Source organism: Periplaneta americana, chromosome 3, assembly GCF_040183065.1.
Source record: "Periplaneta americana isolate PAMFEO1 chromosome 3, P.americana_PAMFEO1_priV1, whole genome shotgun sequence".
In the NCBI taxonomy this organism is placed as follows: Eukaryota; Metazoa; Arthropoda; class Insecta; order Blattodea; family Blattidae; genus Periplaneta; species Periplaneta americana.
The window spans coordinates 12,814,437-12,836,305 of NC_091119.1; the positions used below are offsets into that span (position 1 = coordinate 12,814,437).

Sequence of the window (21,869 nt, forward strand, 5' to 3'; positions counted from 1 at the left end):
TATTTCCATTTCGTACAATATTCTGGTCACGAGACATAATCATATACTGAACTATCTACAAAAATGAATTAGAGGAAAAAATTCCTTGATGTAATGGAAGTTGCCGATCTTCCAGGAGTTACTGGACTCGCAAGTTTATTTTAGCCATCTTGTTTTCTGAGCCGAAAAGGACTGCAACCAAAATGCACTGGTGAGAGAGGAAGGGAGACAGAGATGGGAGGGCTGCAGTTTTTAGGGTTCTACACGCACGGACCGGCTGGAGCGAGCGAGTAAGAGAGCAGAGAGAGAGAAAGAGAGTAAGAGGGGAGTGAAACGGCGGCGCACGTCGGGAGGGGAGGGAGGCCAGCCCGACCAGGTTCCAGACTTTAGTTGCAAGTGAACCGGGCCGGAGTTAGGCAGCTGCAACAAGCTACGACAACAAGAACTGGGAGGGCGCAACGCTGCCACCTCGCACGCGGTTCGGGTTCGATCTGTCCAGCTAAACACCTACCACACCCCCCTCCCCCCGGGTCAAAGAGCTCCATGCCTTCCCGCCGCTAGCTACTATCATCACCACTACCGAAGTTGGGATGTTGTCTAAGCATGACCTAGTGCAAACCGCGAGTGCACAGTGATAGTACAGTGACTCTGCTTGGTCCAATTCTGTTCGTTTCTGTGTTTCTGCTTCTGATTATTGTGCCATCTGCTATCCCTCGGCATGGCCTGTTAACGGAAACCGAGTGATTTTGTAGTGTTCTGCGCGATCCATTCTATTTATTCTCCGAGTGCGGCTAACCAAGTGATCCTTCAGGAATAGTTTACCGTAATTTAATCCTGTAATTAAATGTGCTTCACATTTTATTATATATATATAATTTGTAACAACAAAATTGTGTTGTACAAATTCCAACTGTCATCTCTTAGAATCGCCAAGTCCAGAACTCTGGTGTTGCGGTATTCATCACCATAAGGTTATAAAAATATAATTAAGTCAGTATAAGGGAAGACTCTAAACAGTAAATTTATCATAATGTTTTCTTACAGTAAATAATCCCGACAAACTTACAAAAAACGATTCTCTAGATATCTGTATTTTAGAAGATATCATTGTTCAGGCCTCCATAACCAAATTTCGTACAACAATCTACTCGCTGAATTTAATTTAATGTCTCTTGGAAGTCGTAGATTACTTGCTGAGCAACTTTTATTGTATAAAATATTTAACGGTCTGCTGGATAATAGCGAAATATTATCACAAATCCAGATTAACGCTAGAACATCACATTTAAGAAATCGTCAATTGTTATATTATAAAAAACCAAACACTTCATCACATAAAAATTCACCAGTGTTAAATATATGTTCAAATTTCAATGAAATATGTAAAACATGGGATCTAGATTTCTGCATTTCTTACATGGAATACAAACATTTTCTTATTAATATACTGAAGGTAGTTGATTTTATATAATATTACTATTTGTTACTCTGTAATTTGCAAATTATAGCTACATTTTACATTTTTGGCTATGATATCTATATTTAACTATTTTTCATTTATTTTATTTTGTATTTTTCATTTATATCTATATCTGTATCTCTTATTTAGGTAGTATCTATTTGTCTGTTCTTTTTTTTTTTTTCCTTTTCTCATTTTCCATTTTAATTTGTATTTACATTTGTATCTGTTTCATCTCTTTTTTTATTTTTTCATGTTATCTATGTTTTTTTTTGTACACGAATATCTGTACTGTCTATTGTAATTGGGGCTTTGCCCTGTTATAGGCAGAAATAAATAAATAAATAAATAAATAAATAAATAAATAAATAAATAAATAAATAAATAAGTAAATAAGTAAGTAAATAAATAAATAAGTAAATAAGTAAGTAAGTAAATAAATAAATATATATATATATATATATATATATATATATATATATATATATATATATATATATATTAGTAGGTGACCGAGAAACATAATAGTAATATGTACGAAAGTATATATTTACAATAATACCAACTACTGTAGTTTTATCTGCTATAACACGTTCATGAACGTGGAACCCATTTATGCACGAGTAGATTCGAATCAAGAGCGCGTTTAATATTAAAATATAATCTAATTTTATATTTATATACTTTTATTTTATTTTCGGAGCCATCAATCATTCACTTGAGTTTCTTTCATTAGCTGCCAATACAATTTTCCGACAAGTTCTTACACTTGCTCATTATATTAATTCATCATTATGATTATGACTTATTGACAATCCTTAGAATATGTTAATATAGAATGTTATTCATATTTTACATATTTATAAGTTTCAAGAATGTTAATATAATCTCTAATATCATAATTATAGTAATCTAACCCAAGAAAAGCTCACGTAATTCTTCTATGCTCTGAGCTACATATAAAGACTTATTTTCAATTCAAAATTCCAGACTTCATTTTTAAAGTAAGTAATTACATTGAAATGACTGTTATGGTCAGCAGGATACTTTATTTCGAAGTAAAGTATTCTTAATTAAATAATTATATCTGACCATGATGATGAACTGAAATGTAACAAATACACCTATAACGTTGCTTGGTCATAGGTTCGAATCTCACTTACATCATGCATGATTCTCTATTTATCTACAATCATGGCGTCATGCTGTCCCCACATAACGGAGTAAGCATCATGTTTCCACTTAGTACAGGTTCATAATTGCTCATATTAATGCAGTATGGGTTAAAAATTCCTCGATATATAGATAGAAATTAATTAAGGATATTATTCTAAAATCATATTACTCTTCTATAAATTTAGTCTTTGACATTAATGGTTACCACGTACTAGAATAGGTACAATGCAATACTTAGTATTTTCGACTACATATGAATCAAATGCATATTTCTCAGAAGACACGGCTCCATGCTCGCTTATATTAGGAGAATTACAGTTGCAATTGGTGATAGCATTAGTTATGCGTCATTGAACCTCTGAAACAAACATTTAACAATGTAGAATTCTCTCTAGAGATCCTCACAATGGACTACTATAATAATATGCGTTACAAGAGCGGTATGTTGACGTTTTCATGTTCGAGGAAAAGATTGAAAAAGCGAAATGTAGTTGAGCTTTTTAATTTCCGAGAACATGAAAACAAACATACCACTCGTGTATCGTACATTATTTTGTGCGAAGATCGTTTATTACATACCTGAAAGAGGAATTTCTAATTAGTTGCAATGAAATCTCCATCTTGGTTTCTGTTCAATGACGGCAACTTTTAAAAACTAAAATATCTATCTTCAACATTGTTGCTTTAAAATGTTTTCTGTGTTTACTATACTCCAGCAGGCCGTGATATACATCTGTCTTTTTTTCCCCCAGTCTATAAATGCGAACTTAAAACAAACGGTAAGGTTATGTAATGATTTATTTTTCATTTTAATATTTCAACAATATTATTTATATAACTTAACATATTGCAGTAATAACATCGGCATCTGGAATCGTGTTGATTTTTTCACGGCTTCCTTAATGTTACTTGCATTACAAATGCAGTAACTTTTGTGGTGTTGTAGAGTTTACTTAATTCTTGCAAATATTTAAAAACAATAATTAACAGTGCAATTTACGTGAAATTGCAGTGGTAAGTTTCCAATTTATAATTATTAACGTCTCTAAAAATAATATGTTAAAAGCCTAAAGCAGTAAAATGAATATGGCGCTTAAGCGGTAAGAACAGGGAAATTGTTATGTGTGTTACGTTGGGAATACTGAATGTGGTATTTTACACTTACCGCGTATTGGTTTTGTGCGGAAAGCAAGCAAATACGCACGATCTCGCACAAATATATTTTAGTATTCATATTCTGAAATTCCTAAGTAGAAATAGAATATTAGAAATTGTTGCAGTATATATGTAATTTTTATGTATATCATACCAAAATAATTACATAGATCTACCTAAACCATATACCTTACTTGTAGTAGTAAATGTGTCTTTTAAATGAACGTTAATGGAATGTTGAAACCAAGTGTTTTTTCGCAGAATGTAGATCAGTTGTGCATCAAAAGAATGTATGAACACCTCGGAAACCTCGAACTTGCTTAAATTTTTGATAGCATTTGTAATCTTATATTGATGCAAAATAAACTTCTGAACCATGACTCTCAACAAAACAAAACGAGAAATTTCACTGAACTTGAAAGTGTTATCACTGTGTGTATCGAACTCAGAATCCGGGTTTGAGAGCTACTTTCTGAAAAACAGGCACATTTATCGTATTTATAAAACTGTTTTTTACGTTAGTGTGTAAGTATTGAAACTTTTTTTATTCTTATTTAAAAAGAGGTTCATGTTTCTGAACATACAGTATTAATACGGGGTTTTTTGTTTTATTTATAAATCATTTCGCGAATCCCTCAGCACTTTACACGAACCCCTCCAGGGGTTGCGACCCCCAGTTTGTAAATCACTGGTCTAGACTATTAGTCTGTTCAAAAAAGCGGTCAGGTTTTCAGTTCTGAGCAAGCCTGAGACATTTATAACAAAGAACGCTCGTAGTTGGGTTTTTTTAGGGGTTCTCCCGTTTCCCCATAATAGACAAAGACAAAGTATATGATTATGTCTCGTGACCAGAACATTTTACGAAAAGGAAATATAAAAATTGGAAATTTGCCCCTTGAAGAGGAGGAAAAATTCAAATATCTTGGAGCAACAGTCACACATATAAATGACACTTGGGAGGAAATTAAACGCAGAATAAATATGGGAAATGCCTGTTATTATTCGGTTGAGAAGCTTTTGTAATCTAGTCTGCTGTCAAAAAATCTGAAAGTCAGAATTTATAAAACAGTTATATTACCGGTTGTTCTGTATGGTTCTGAAACTTGGACTCTCACTTTGAGAGAGGAACAGAGATTAAGAGTTTTTAAGAATAAGGTTCTTAGGAAAATATTTGTGGCTAAGAGGGATGAAGTTACAGGAGAATGGAGAAAGTTACACAACGCAGAACTGCACGTATTGTATTCTTCACCTGACATAATTAGGAACATTAAATCCAGACGTTTGAGATGGGCAGGGCATGTAGCACGTATGGGCGAATCCAGAAATTGATATAGGATATTAGTTGGGAGGCCGGAGGGAAAAAGACCTTTGGGGAGGCCGAGATGTAGATGGGAGGATAATATTAAAATGGATTTGAGGGAGGTGGGGTATGATTATAGAGACTGGATTAATCTTGGACAGGATAGGGACCAATGGCGGGCTTATGTGAGGGCGGTTTCTCTAAGTAGCTAATTCTATTGTTTTGGTGAAGACCAATGTAATTCAAATCATTTATATACTCCCAAGAACATATCTGTATAAATGGAATGAAGAATCTAAAGACGAATATTGTGCATAATCTTAAGCGGTAATATATTGCAAATAAAAACTCAGGGGAGTCAGGTTTGATGTCCTCTGTGAAACGTAACTGCATGCATTCCAGAGAAACTACGTGTATCCCTCATCTTTTATGTTTTCCTGCAATATGTTAAGCGATGATCTAGCGCCAAGCTGACAGCACGATCAGGGAGCTCCAATTAGTATCTATGTTTAATTTTTAACCCTTTGATTGAGGTTCTGGCTGATATGTACCTCTATTATCAGGCAGTACACCTCACTTGACGATATGGGTCAGGAGTAAAACAATTGTTTGTATGCATCTGAAGTCTGACTAGTGTAATATGTAGCTAGTCGGCGATGTATGTGATGGAGTGGGATATGAACTGGTCAACCTACCGCATTATCTTCTGCCCTAGTTGCCTGATAAATGGTGCCTTCTTGGTATAATAATAATAATAATAATAATAATAATAATAATAATAATAATAATAATAATAGTCCAGACCTGTGGAGTAACGGTCAGCGCGTCTGGCGGTGAAACCAAGTGGCCCGGGTTCGAATCCCGGTCAGGGCAAGTTACCTGGTTGAGGTTTTTTCCGGGGTTTGCCCTCAATCCAATACGAGCAAATGCTGGGTAACTTTCGGTGCTGGACCCCGGACTCATTTCACCGGCATTATCACCTTCTTTTCATTCAGACGCTAAATAACCTAGATGTTGATACAGCGTCGTAAAATAACCCAATAAAATAAAGTAAATAATAATAATAATAATAATAATAATAATAATAATAATAATCCGTGGCGCTACAGTCCGTGAAGGGCCTAGACCGACCAGCCGGCTGCTGGTCTCACGCACAAATGCTGAAGCAGAGGTGAACGATCATCCAACTAGAATGGAGGTATTGTGTGGTTAGCACGATGATCCCTCCAGCCGTTATAGCTGGCTTTCGTAACCGGATTTCGCTACCTATCGTAGCTCCCCAAGTGCATCACGATGCTGGGTGGGCACCGGTCCCAGACACCGGCCGAAATTTCATGAGAAAATTTCTTCCCCCATGAGGACTCCAACCAGCGCGCATTCCGTAACGCGAGTCCTAGGCAGGATGCCTTAGACCACGACGCCACGGCGCTTCTTGGTATAATTTGTGAGGTTAAAAACCTGTCTTCGGACAGTTGACTAAAAACAACAACGTTTAACCATAATATTCATGAAGGTGGAGGACGAAATGAGTCAAGGATCACAGTCGTTGGTCCTCGGTAATCTTGGAAGTACCATATTGACTGTTACAACCAAGGTTAGAGGGTCCAAACCCCTTCGAGGATGATGAATTTTAATGGGCGACACAATACTTATCATGGCTTCCTCCGGGAGGGAAGTAAAGCTGGGAAAATCATGTCGTAGGCTTACGGCCCGTAAAAGAATCATGTCATTGATAAACTACTCCAGTAGTTCGAAGGACACTGAAGAAGATACCACACCGGTGTCGAAGCTGGACCCGTCTGTTATAGGTACATAACCTGTTTAAATTATAAAGGCTGGTTCACAATAAACCGTGAACGGAAACGGCAACGAGAACGAGAACGGAAAAAGTGTTAAAATAAATGTACAGTAGAACCCCGATTATCCGTCACCCTATTAACCGATTGGCGGATTATCCGACTGTCTATTTCTCGCTCTTCTTTTTCATCATCATCATCATCATCATCATCATCATCATCATCATCATCATCATCATCATCATCATCATCAGGGATTAGGCCTTTCGACCTGTTCCGTCCTCTCAAAGAAATTGATCTCTCCATCTCTTCGTAGGCCTTCCTCTGTCTCCCTTGCCTTTGGGTTTGTACTCTAGAATCTTTTTAGGAATACGGTATTCTGGCATTCTTTGTACGTGTTCATAATATTTTTCTTGATATTCTTTTATTTTATTGTTTAAGTTGAATATATTCAGTTCGTCTCTTATCGTTTCATTATATTGTCTGTCTGTTCTTCCGTATCCAGCTATCGATCTCAAAAATCTCATTTCTGATGCTTCTATTTTGTGCTTTTGGTTTTCGGTTAGGGTCCAGCATTCTGAGCCATACAAGAGAGATGGGACTGCCAAGACTTTGTAATGGTTTCTTTCCTTGTTTTGTTTAATAGGGTTCTTTTAATCGTTCCACATATTTGATTAAAATTTCATAATTTTCTTTGTTGATCTAATTCTCTTGTGTTTCCAATTTCACAGCCCAGGTATTTAAAATCTCTTACTTGCTCTACTACTGGGTGTTCATTTCAAAGTGTGTCATGGCGTCACTGTTGTGAGTCAGCGATTTGAAGCGAGTTTCAGCTTTTATGTCAGAGAAGTTGCCTATTAATCAAGGCGTTCAATCTGAACTTGAGAACGTGTACGGTATAACTTGAATGTCATAGCAACAGATGGCGGTCTGTAAAGTCTGTGTGCTACCATAATCTCTTTCGAACTGTGTTTTGCGCGGGCAAGTCGTACGCAAGGTATTTGTTATCATCGATTGCGTACGGCAATATTCCACAACACAAATCAAAATGCTCCGTGTCCATGTTGACCGTCCAAGTTAACAAATACGTAAGTAATCGTCTTAACCCTCTCCCCATATCCCGACAGTAAGAAAAAAAAATCACTTTAGTACGTGTTTCCAAACAGTTCACATTCTTGCCACTACTGGCGTTACCCTACGTATCGGTAAGTAATCTTCAGAATGAACGCCGTGCTTGCTAGGCAACTTCTCTCGCATTTAGGTAATACGCCTCTGCGGAAGTGTAGGAAGATTGAATTCTCTAGGCTCATCGGCTAGCCACATGACGACATACAGCGAGCCATGACACATTTTGAACTGAACACCCAGTATATTGTCGTTAATTAAAATTTTACATCGTACCTGTGTTTTGCCTTGGAAAGCTAAAATTTTTGTTTTTGTCGGAGATATTGTTAACTTATAGTTTGAGGCTGTGATTTGTAATTCATATATTAGTTTCTGAAGACCATTCTCTGAAGCAGCTATTACTGATTGATCATCTGCAAATAAAAGAGTTGTTAAATCTGTTTTATACAATTTCTTTGTTGATTCTATCCAGTCTTGTGTGACTTGGTCAATTTATAAATTAAACAATACGGGCGACAGCGGACACCCTTGTCTTACTCCTAGGTTTGTTAAAATGTTTTCTTTACTTCTTCTTGTACCACTTGATATTTGTATTTTTGTTCCTGTGTAAAGGCTCTGAATAGCTCTTATGAGATGTAGTGGAAAACCTTTGCCCTTTAGTATAGCCCATAATAGGTTCCTTTGTACATTATCGAAGGCGTTTACGTAATCTATAAAGCCAATATACATTGGAAGATTATATTCTCTTCTCTTTTCTACCAGCTGGGAAATTGTAAATACACAATCTATACACGAGCGGCCTTTCCTGAATCCATGCTGTTGTTCTAGTAATATATTTTTTCTTCAGAAATAAATAACTTATATGAAGTACTGTTTTGTGCAAGTAGGTTCTACATATGTTTTTGCTAGAGAGTGTTATTACAAGCCTTTATCGTTACACAATATTGTCTACTGGTCAAATTGCCGTTCTATAAATATAACTTGTATATAAAATGTCTTCCACGGATGATAACAAAAAACGTGTTGCGCTAGGTATCGAAAAAATGGAAATAATTGAATGGTTTGAGAAAGAGAAACTGTGGTTCATCTCGCAGCAGAATACGGGATTGGAGTTAAAACTGCGCGATTTAATAAAAAAACAAGGATAAAGTGTAAAAAATTATGTAAATCTACAACATGAGATCTCATTTATTCCTATCTTTCCTGAGACAGATATTACAAATGGCTTCCTTGCTCCTTAAGAACCCGTCGTTGACAGCCAAACATAAATTAGTGAACTTCTGATCCACTGCACAGCGAGTTAAATACAAGACCATGGAAGAAATTACAAAATTTTTCATTGTACGGATTATCCGATTTTTTCGATCAACCGTTCAGTCCATCCCCTTCATTACCACGGATAATAGAGGTTCTACTGTATTTAAATGTGAACGTTCATAATAGTTAATTGTGAATTCTCACATTTAAATACATTTATTTTAACATTATTTCCGTTATCGTTCTCGTTGCCGTTTCCGTTCCCGGTTTATTGTGAACCAGCCTTAACAGTTTTAACGGTTCAACTAATATAGTTTCAAGGTTAATTTACGTACTACTGATAGTTGTGATTAACGTCCGAATGATCAGTGTAATTTACTGAATTTAAGATTTAGTTGTTTGCGTTTAGTCCAGATATGTTTCTTCGAAGTTAGCCAGCGATCTACATAGATGTTTTCCTAAATATTTCACATTTTGAGTTTTGTTATAATATGATTGGTCAATTCTAGAAGTGGACAGGAACTTCTTAGCAGTGTAAATGCAACGTGTTAACTTTAGGTTTCATTGATTTTAACTCTCCAATTTTTAATCTAGCTTCTATACTTCGTTCCGTAATGTATGACAGGATATGTAAACAGTGCAATAGAGAGAGGAAAAATGATAATGAAATTGCTATTCAACTAATATCACAGGTTTAATTTAATGTGTAACACTTTTATTAAGCCGCCAATGCTTATCTACTACAATAGTCATTTACATGAGTAAGATTTCTACATGAACGTTTTCGATACCATTTTTGTATCATCTTCAGATGCATTATAATTAAAATTAACAATTAAACCTAGCCATTGGAGTGTGTGTTCTGTGAACTTCCATTTCGTGGTTAAGTGTGTGATACATTTATGGATGTCGCTTGTACTTGTGTGTACTAGTAATTAGTGCTAATATTTATACTAAGCTTACTTAATATCAATCAATTTCTAAAATGCAATATAAAACTTATAATATAACAACAATATAAAAACTTTTATAAAAGAACACACACACTTAACCACGAAATGGAAGTTCAAAGAACACACACTCCAATGGCTAGGTTTTCAATCATTTACAAATTTAATTGCTAATTTATAATTATAATGCATATGAAGATGATACAAAAAATGGTATCGAAAACGTCCATGTAAAAATCTTATTCATGTAAATGACTATTTTAGTAGATAAGCATTGGCGGCTTAATAAAAGTGTTACACATTAAATTATAGCAGCTTATTGGTAACAAAACAAAAATGAAATTGAAATTAATATCACAGGTCTAATTCCAAGCTTGTCTTGAAGTTTGGAGGAAATATAACGCTTCAGACTACCCAAATTCAAGATAAGCGTAGAATGAAATCATTGCCATTGGTTAAATTAGCAATTATACTTCTCTCTCTCTTTGTTGTACTGTTTACTTCGCCTGTCAGACATTATTGAACGAAGTATAGATGGGTCAGATAATCTTGTACATGTTCTGATGCAATATTTTAATTATCATGAACTACTGAAATAACAGTGTCGTCTGGAAATGTAGCTAAGATTGTCTCTGAACTAGTAGGCAGATCAGCAGTATATAAGATATATAGTACTGGTCCAAGAACAGTGCCTTGTGGATTTTCTGATTTTATGGGATCGAAAGCTGTAATATTTTCTTGGAATTTCACTTGAAAGAATCAATCTGTTATAAGTGTATCGGGGATTGTAGAAACAGCACAGGTCATGAAAACTAAATTTTTCAGTAGACACAAAAACGGTGGTAGACCACTTCACTGGTTACAGTACCAGCTTTATCAGACAGAAGCTTAATAGATGTGTCGTTTTATACCAAATTTATTGGGCTCTAATGAATTGTTAATGAAATAAATCAATATATATTAGCTTGACATGTGCTGTTTTTGCAAGGAATCGAAATTGTAGTATAATAATTTCAGTTCAACTAAAGTTTATTCGTCAAATTAGGGATATAATATATGCATAGGCCTACTGTGTACTTAATACATAAGTTCAGCATATAAATGTACTTATTTTTCCACAATAGGCCACTGAAGAATGTTATTGTAAAATTCTTGATATTCATGTGGCATGTAACGCATTAGTTTGCGTATATAGTCAAGCTTCTCTCTTTGAATTGGCACGATTTTGACTGGATATGCCAATGAAGAAGGTAAATATGGTATTCTCCTTTGTACAGGGTGCGTCAGAAAGAACGGATGGATTTCACATGGCAAGAAAATTGTAAAGATTCATCAAATCAAAAATTTATTGTTATCAACATATTCACCAATACATGCAGTTTATTTATGTAAAACAACATTATCCATATGATGTCCTTGGCTTTCAATACAGGCATCGAGGCCTGTTCGCCATCACTTTCACAGTCATAGCTGGTGCAATTGCCACGATTTCTTCTCGAATCGCTGTCTTCAGTTCGTCCAGTGTATGTGATCGATGTTTACAAACTTACGCCTTCAAATGGTCCCAAAGAAAGAAGTCGCAGGGCGCGAGATCTTACCGTAGCCTCGGACAATCTCAGTGCAATAGAATTTCGTCCAGGTGATTTCTTCTTTAATGTTGAACCTGTGATACGAAATGAAGCCACCCACCGCAAAATTGTATTCCGAGTTGGAATCCTAGCGTGACATCCGATGTCGAAATGAGTCCTGAGTGGCGATCACAGACTCTTCATTTTTCAAAAATGTCTCTACGATGAAAGCACGTTGTACACCAGACCAACACCATATTCTCAACTGAAACTGCATTCTATGGCTGACCCAACAGTCGTGGTCCCCCTCACTATATCTCTCTCCTCGTTGCGTATCGGTAGTTTGAAATCCATTCGTTCTTTCTGACGCACCCTTTACTTACAAGCAAATATTCTCATGGGGACAGATAAAAAAAATTAATATTTTTTCTTCCATCATTTTAATAATGTCAGAAGAAGTGCTTACACAAATTTTGGCCACTCGAACGCAATTACAAAGGCCGTAAGAAAGTAAGTTTCCCTGGGGCCGTTTACAAAAAGAGAACAAATTTTCATGGAAAGTTTTATTGGAACAAACTGTATAGCAATTGTTGAATTATTTTTCAACGTATTCACCACCATAATTGAGACATTTGTCATTCAGTGGGATTAATTTTTGTGTCCTTGTGTCGTGTATGTCTGTCGTCTGGAATCGGAACCAATATATCGGTACATGTCTTTTACATGAGTTGTTTCTGCGCGCTTCCAGGATTTCACAGGTCTCCAAATGTGAGACGGCTATATTGACATATGTGGTTTCTGCATGGAATGATAGCCCTATATCAACAGTCCATGAAACTCTAATAAACTCATTTCGCCACAAATAGCGACACGTGCTGTTTCTGAAATCCCTGATTCAAGTATTTCAGTAGACTATAAAATGTCTATGGCAGTGACTTTTTATTTTAAATAAAAACCCTGTATTCCAAACTCTATCAAATGCCAAACATCATGGAATACCGCTGAGCAGTACTGTTTCTTCTCAACTACATTGTGTATAACATCACTTATTCCATTTATCTCTTCTATAGTGGAATGATATACTTGAAAGCCAAATTGATTAATAGGAAACATTTCAGATAAAAATGGTTTTGGTCAAACTAGAAGCAATTTATCAAATATGCAAATCTGACTTTCAGGTAGAAGCTCTCTATGAAGCAGGCTTGAATAATTTCAAGGGCAAAAACTGTTCTTCCGGTGTCGGACATCGATCCCGGGACGCTTCGCTTAGTGCACGAATGCTCTACCGACTGAGCTACCCCAGGAATTATACACTACACCGTCACAATTCTTCCTTTGTATCCACACAACCTGAAAGCCAGATTTGTATAATACATTCGTTACTGTAAGTAGGGTAAACTGTATAGTGATTGACCACTTAAGCTAATGAATAATAAAACAATGAAATAGCGGAAAACAGTGGTAACTTATTGAGAGAATTTTAAAGGCATTGGGTCAAGTGAAGATTCAGAAACAAATCAAAATCAATAAACAAAAGAAAAAATACAATTTTAATGCAAAGATAAATTAAATAAACACAGCAAGTCCACTTTTACAGTTATTGACCGTCTACTGCACAGTTATTGACCACACGCTTATTAGTGATTGACCGTCTACTGCACAGTTATTGAATACTCATTTATTAGTGATTGAACAACACATTTTCACTTTTTTCTTGTCTGTTTCTTTTCTCTTCTTCTGATCTTTCTCATTAAGAACTATTCGCCACCGGCGTAGCTCTGTCGGCAAAGGTGTTTGCCTGCCGATCCGAAGTTTCGTTCGGGCGCGGGTTCAATTCCAGCTTGGGCTGATTACCTGGTTGGGTTTTTCCGAGGTTTTGCCCAACCGTAAGGCAAATTTCAGGTAATCTATGACGAATCCTCGGCCTCATCTCGCTACCATCAATCCCATCGACGCTAAATAACCTCATAGTTGATACAGTGTCGTTAAATAACCAAGTTAAAAAAATAAGAAAAGAACTCTTCTCGCTGTCTTTTCTTTCATTTCTTATTCGCTTCCTTCCTTCTCTTGCCTCTTCTTCCATTTTTCTCTTTTGTGCCTTATCAGAAGCAAGTGTGTGTCATTTCTCTGATGTTATTACAAATGGCTTCACCCAGCACTGGACGAGGACCAAAGAACACTTTTCCTTCAACGGGATATTTGCTTCTGGACGCTAAGGTTGCTTTTAGGACACCAAACTTCTTGGCAGCTTCATTTAAATCAAATCCACTGTGGACAGGTTCTGTAGCGTTTCGTAAAGCTTCCCCTGTATAATGCACTTTACCTGGCTTAGGCATTATAATATAGTATCAGTCCTGTAAAAATCCCCATCATTTAATCGATAACATATATAGAATTGGAGCAAATTGGTCATTATTCTAACAAATAATTTATGAACGACCAATCACTGTAGTTTGCGGCCATTCACTTTATAGTGATTGACCACGTGGCATTTTTATGTCATATAAAAACTTTAACAAAATAATATTCTGTGGACGGAAACCTTATACCTTTTCTCACACTGTGAGTGTAAAAACGAGCACCAGAATTTATGTATCCTTTGCAGAATAAATAAATTACTGGATGCATTATTCTTAGCAATTTCTCCAGTTACTTACACTTGTTTAGGTTCAGTTGCATTTCCAATCGATTTCAGTCCTCTCAGACAACAGACACTAACTCAGAGGGATGAACAGCGACAACTAACCACAAATAAGGGTTGCTACTAGAGGTATATGCAGCAAAAAGTGAAATCACGATCGTGGTTTATTCACAATATACTTGAAAAAAGGAAGCGGTCAATCACCGTATACTGGTCAATAACTACCTAGTTTACCCTACGTTAACAGAAAGCCACAATTTAAGTCACACAGAATTGTGTGCACTCAAAGTTGGGCTCTGGCGTCTTGTCAGCCCATTTGAGTTGTGTGGATATAAGGGGAAGAATTGTGACGGTGTCGTGTATATTTCCAGGGGTAGCTCAGTCGGTAGAGCATTCGTGCGCTAAGGGAAGGGTTCCGGGGTCGATGCCAGGCCCCGGAACAATTTTCCCTTGAAATTATTCAATTAATCAAGTAGTTTCGAAATGCAAGAATTAATCTGATTGGTCGGTAAGATGTGATTTCACTCGTAGATTTACCTGATTTTCTTAAAAATATGAATCTTTCTTTATTTAGGCTCACTATTTGTGGACATCGGCCTTTTATCAATTATGAACTTACGCCGGAAAAAGTCGTCAGATTGTTTGAGATATTAAAATAATTCAGTTAGAATATTATATGTATATATATGTATATATATATATATATATATATATATATATATATATATATACATATATATATAGTGGGTTATTTTACGGCGCTGTATCAACATCTTAGATTATTTAGCGTCTAAATGAGATGAAGGTGATAATGTCTGTGAAATGAGTCCGGGATCCAGAACCGGTAGTTACCCAGCATTTGCTCATATTGGGTTTAGGAAAACCCCGGAAAAAATCTGATCCAGGAACTTGCTCCGACTGGGATTCGAATCCGAGCCATCTGGTTTCGCGGTCAAACTCGCTAACCGTTACTCCACACCTGTGGACTATAATTTAATTAACTGTGCTTTAAATATGAGATATATATATATATCCAATTTTTATTTAGTTTTTTTTAACAGTCCGTTTCTTGGATCGCAAATAATAAATGGATATTAAGTCTACACTATTCAGTCGTGCTTCATTATGAAGTGCATATATTATATTATTTGAATGGGCATCTACTTCAATGTAAAAATGTACATATAATTTTTTTTAATTTGCGAGCTAAATGAAGTTCCTGTAGATATGCATTATTTTGCATAAAACTTGCCCTGTTTCCCTACGAACACGTTGAATCTAGACCTGTGTATTATACTATACTAATAGTAACATTTTCCTAGGGCATATCTGTTTTATATAGTTTTACACGAAGCCACTGTAGCATTACTGGAATGCATACAATCTGACTCAACTTTATTATTTTTCATTCTAGTATCAATTTCATTACCACAAACATATTCATTCAAAGGTACAAGAATGAAACTGAAAGTCTGCTCCGATCACGGAGAGAATGGGAGAAAGAGATAGATTTTTATGGCCGTCATTTCAACATCTAGCCGGCGCTCTATTTTCTCTTTCATATAAGCTTCAATAAAGCAATTTGATTAGCAATTTCTTAGACTTCAACCCTTATGAAAGCTTCGTTATAATGTATTCTAAAATGAAATTTAAACTATTAAGATGTCTACCGTTGTGGAGTAACGGTGAGCATGCTTGACTGTGAGACGAGCGGGTCCAGGTTCAAATCCTGGTTGGGACAAGTTACCTGATTGAGGTTTTTTTCGGGGTTTTCCTCAAGAGAAAATGCTGGGTAACTTTTAGAGCTGGACCGTGGACTCATTTCGCTGGCATTATCACCTCCATCTCATTCAGACGCTAAATAACCACAGCAGTACATAAAGCGTCGTAAAATAACCAATACTTACTTACTTACAAATGACTTTTAAGGAACCCGAAGGTTCATTGCCGCCCTCACATAAGCCCGCCATCGGTCCCTATCCTATGCAAGATTAATCCAGTCTCTATCATCATATCCCACCTCCCTCAGATCCATTTTAATATTATCCTCCCATCTACGTCTCGGCCCCCAAAAAAGTCGTTTTCCCTCCGGTCTCCAAACTAACACTCTATATGCATTTCTGGATTCGCCCATACGTGCTACATGCCCTGCCCATCGCAAACGTCTGAATTTAATGTTCCTAATTATGTTAGGTGAAGAATACAATGCGTGCAGTTCTGCGTTGTGTAACTTTCTCCATTCTCCTGTAACTTCATCCCGCTTAGCCCCAAATATTTTCCTAAGCACCTTATTCTCAAACACCCTTAACCTATGTTCCTCTCTCAAAGTGAGAGTCCAAGTTTCGCAACCATACAGAACAACCGGTAATATAACTGTTTCATAAATTCTAACTTTCAGATTTTTTGACAGCAGACTAGATGATAAAAGCTTCTCAACCGAATAATAACACGCATTTCCCATATTTATTCTGCGTTTAATTTCCTCCCGACTGTCAAAATAACCAATAATAATAATAATAATAATAATAATAATAATAATAATAATAATAATAATAATAATAATAAAATATCGTTTCATAATACAGATCGTTCATCTTGTTAGTCGGAAACGCGATTTATACCCGTTATGGCAATTTCCTACTTCCAAATTATTAATGATTTTCAATCACCCTCACTCACTCCGTCTAGACATTACTGTATTTTTAAATAAGACCCACTTCTGTTTTTATAGATAACTCCATTTCAACACTTGATCCTCAATCTTTTTAAACTTTTTACAAGAACGTACCAATTTAAGTGTAGTCTTTCAATTAGTGCCTAAAATATAGGTTTCATTTTTCTTTTTCTTGGTCAATTTGTCGTGTTGTCATTACAAATACAAATTTAACCATTCCTGTTCATTTTTTGTTCCAGTTTATATTTATATCTATTTATCTTTAGAATGAATTACGTTTTACAAATTTTAGAGCCAACTGTATATACCTTTTTTCTGGAAATGAAAATAAAGTCAGATCCATTTGGGTATGAATAATATTAATTTATTATTATAAAGCTATTATGATAGTACGAAAAATTCTTGTTGGTTATATTATGATTAAAAGATGGGAGTTTCCATGTATGACAATCAACAATGCATAATCTGAAAGGACAAATGAAAACCGTAGATGATTAAAATGGCTACTACAAATCAACAGCGAGCACAATGTGTTCTTTGGTATGCTAAATTTAAGAGTATTAAAAGAGTTCAAAGGGAATATCGACGTGTGTATGATATGTGTACTGTACCTAAATACGATTCCATAATGTTGTGGTATCGAACATTTGTAGAAACAGGTTCTGTGTTAAAAAAACATACAGGAGGTCGTAGGCGAAACCCAGTACGAGAAGCAGCTATCTCTTGGCTTGGTCCCCTAACTCCCCAGATCTAACCCCTCCTGACTTCTTCGTGTAGGGTTTTGCTAAAGACATTTTCTATTCACAGAAACCCAGGAACATTGATGTTCTGAGAGTAAAAATTACTCAAGCTTTTCAACAAATCACCCCTCTTATGTTACAACGGACATGGGCTGAATTGCATCACCGTTATGAGTTGTGCAGGGTGCGCAATGGGGGTCATGTTGAGCTCTGAGGAATCTCCCATCTTTCAGTGTTGTATGCACAAAGTTTCAACAAGTGAAGTTCAATAGTAAATGTTTTACGGTGTTTTTATTTTATCGATACCCAAACGGATCACCCTGTATAATCAAATAAGAAGTCAGTATTGAAATGTGAGTTTATCATTATTATTATTATTATTATTATTATTATTATTATTATTATTATTATTATTATTGGTATGCATTTTATTTATACCTAGCCGACTGATGAATATTCTATGCACATCACACTATGTTGAGAACGTTACATTTATATTTTTGTACCTATGCTCGCATAAGTCACTAGAGTTGATTCTTGAAACTTTTAAAACTAAAAAGTTACATTTTTAAAATGTTAATTATATACATTTTTTCGCAGAAAGAGTTACTTTATGAAAGGAATACATTAAATAATTAAATGTTATCAGACTTAAAAACAAAAGAAATATCAATTTTGAAACTAAGAGTGTATGTTTAAACATGACTTACCAGGGCAAGAATCTGACAAGATTTAGTCCACCACAGAATAGTAATATACGTTACAAGAGCGGTATGTTGACGTTTTCATGTAAGAGAAAAAGATTGAAAAAGCGAAACGTAGTTGAGCTTTTTTAATTTCCGAGAAAATGAAAGCAAACATACCGCTCGTGTATCGTACATTATTTTGTGCGAAGATCGTTTATTACATACCTGAAAGAGGAATTTCTAATTAGTTGCAATGAAATCTCCATCTTGGTTTCTGTTCAATGACGGCAACTTTGGAAAACAAATATATCTATCTTCAACATTGTTCCTATAAAATGTTTTCTGTGTTTACTATACTCCAGCAGGCCGTGATATACGTCTGTCTTTTTTTTTCCCCAGTCTATGATGAGTCTGGAATCTTGTTGATTTTTTCACGGCTTCCTTAATGTTACTTGCATTACAAATGCAGTAACTTTTGTGGTGTTGTAGAGTTTACTTAATTTTTGAAAATATTTAAAAACAATAATTAACAGTGCAATATAGGTGAAATTGCAGTGGTAAGTTTCCAATTTATAATTATTACTATAGTGAACGTCTTTAAAAATAATATGTTAAAAGCCTAAAGCAGTAAAATGAATATGACGCTTAAGCGGTAAGAAGAGGGAAATTGTTATGTGTGTTAGGTTGGGAATACTGAATGTGGTATTTCACACTTACCGCGTATTGGTTTTGTGCGGAAAGCAAGCAAATACGCACGATCTCGCACATAATAATTTGATTGATATCCGTAGCTATTTACTTTTGAACATAGTCTCCTTGCAAGGAAGTATAACTTATTGACACGATCTAGAATCTTATATATCTCTCCCTCAAAATTCAAATCTGTTCACGCAGAAATCATTCCTTGCTTCTATCACATCATCGCTCTCGGATCTCCTTCCTTTGAAGACCTGTTTGAAGTGTGGAAACAGAGCATAGTCTGATGGTGTCAAATCTTGTGAATATTATCATTACGCATTAGATCAAACCTACAGTCTTGTCATGTCACTTGAGTTGAAACGATCTGTTAAAGGATGACTCATTCGATCAGCTTTCCTCTCCTCTCAAGCTTCAGTTCTTTTCATTGCCACCATAAAAGTCCAGAATAATATTCAGCATTGATAGTCACGCCTCCAGGAAATAAACCATAGTAATTGTTTCTTCATCGCAAAAACTGAAGCCACAACTTTTCCAGTTGATTTCTATGATAGTAATCCTTTTGGAGTAGAATAACAGAGATGGTTGCACCGTTTTGATTGATAATTTTATTTCACGGTTGAATTATGTCTCGTGACCAGAATATTGTACGAAATGGAAATATAAAAATTGGAGATTTATCCTTCGAAGAGATTGAAAAATTCAAATATATTGGAGCAACAGTAACAAATATAAATGATACTTGGGAGGAAATTAAACACAGAGTAAATATGGGAAATGCTTATTATTCAGTTGAGAAGCTTTTGTCATCTAGTCTGCTGTCAAAAAATCTGAAAGTTAGAATTTATGAAACAGTTATATTATCGGTTGTTCAGTATGGCTGTCAAACTTGGACTCTCACTTTGAGAGAGGAACAGAGATTAAGAGTGTTTGAGAATAAGGTTCTTAGGAAAATATTTGGGGCTAAAAGGGATGAATTTACAGGAGAATGGAGAAAGTTACACAACGCAGAACTGCACGCATTGCATTCTTCACCTGACATAATTAGGAACATTAAATCCAGACGTTTGAGATGCATATAAAGTGTAAGTTGGGAGGCAGGAAGGAAAAAGACCTTTGGGGAGGCAGAGACGTAGATGGGAGGATAGTATTAAAATGGATTTGAGGGAGATGGGATATGATGATAAAGAGTGGATTAATCTTGCATAGGATAGGGACCGCTGGAGGGCTTATTTGAGGGCGGTAATGAACCTGCGAGCTCCTTGAAAGACATTTGTAAGTAAGTTGTAAGTATGATGTTCTGTAATTTCTTACTGAACTCTTTAACTGCATTTATCTACTTTAGAGGATCTTTAACCATCCCTGTTTTCTTTAGAATAAAGTCCAGTGCTTAAATGTTTTCGGAAAAGGTATCTGGATATCCCCAAAATAAGACAAGGTTTTAACACTCTGTATTAGCCCTTGTTAGTTTTGACGTACGTAGTAGGGTAAAGTTGCCTAATTCCGTGATACTCCTAATTTCGTGCTACTTTTTAAAAATTGACTGTCAGTCAAAACTTAGTCTTTCGACAATAGCGCCAGACATCTTTCTCAAAATAGTGAATCTTTCGCCTACTTTTGATGTACCAGTGATCTTCCTAGCAAGATACGCAATCCCGTGACATTCAGTGAAAAAAAAAAAAACCTATCACGGAATTAGGGGTATCACGGAATTAGGCAACTTTACACTACTTGTTTTCTAAGGGGAACTGTTTGGTCTTTTTGGCCGAAATGTTGTCTGTGGAACGCTCTGGGAAGTATACTTCAAAATCCTACAATCTTGATCTACTTTAACTGAATTTGCATAAAATAGGGCTAGAAGCGCCGAATATCTTACATCCCTAGAGTCCTACACTTGAATGTCTTTGTTTTGTGTTCGCACTGCCAGATTTTCAGTGTTACATAAATGACATAGGTCTTACAACAAGTATAGGAAAAGGAGTCTTTGGTTACAAAACTACTTACATGGAAAAGGGAAGTTCTGCTGAATACAGGGAGTTTGAAAAGAGAGTTTTTCCAGCAGCACTCGTATTTCACAGCAAAGATAATATAGAAAAGAAATCTTTTTGACACAAATTATCACATTCTAGATGCATGTGTACCAACACTAACATAATCAGATGAAAACTGTCTTTCTTTTAGTTGTGGAAAAGAACAGTTTTGAAATCAGCTGCTCACATTTAATACTTACTTACTTACAAATGGCTTTTAAGGAACCCGAAGGTTCATTGCCGCCCTCACATAAGCCCGCCATCGGTCCCTATCCTGTGCAAGATTAATCCAGTCTCTATCATCACACCCCACCTCTCTCAAATCCATTTTAATATTATCTTCTCAACTACGTCTCCCTCCGGTCTCCCAACTCTATATGCATTTCTGGATTCGCCCATACGTGCTACATGCCCTGCCCATCTCAAACGTCTGGATTTAATGTTCCTAATTATGTCAGGTGAAGAATACAATGCGTGCACCGTGCAGTTCTGTGTTGTGTAACTTTCTCCATTCTCCTGTAAATTCACCCCGTTTAGCCCCAAATATTTTCCTAAGCACCTTATTCTAATGGCAATTACATTAATATTCTCATTATAGAAATAGAAATATATATATTCTCCCTGTAACATAGTCCTA

At 35.8% G+C, this 21,869-nt stretch overlaps 1 protein-coding gene across 2 annotated transcripts in view; it reads left to right on the forward strand.

Moving 5' to 3' along the window:
• The first annotated feature begins 386 nt into the window (after positions 1-386).
• Dpp10 (Dipeptidyl peptidase 10) overlaps positions 387-21,869 on the forward strand; it is a 589,638-nt gene continuing 568,155 nt past the window's right edge. For both annotated transcript variants that reach the window (XM_069820006.1, XM_069820007.1), the window contains exon 1: positions 387-815. The gene's annotated coding sequence lies outside the window, so the exon portion shown is untranslated. The remainder of the gene's footprint in view (positions 816-21,869) is intronic.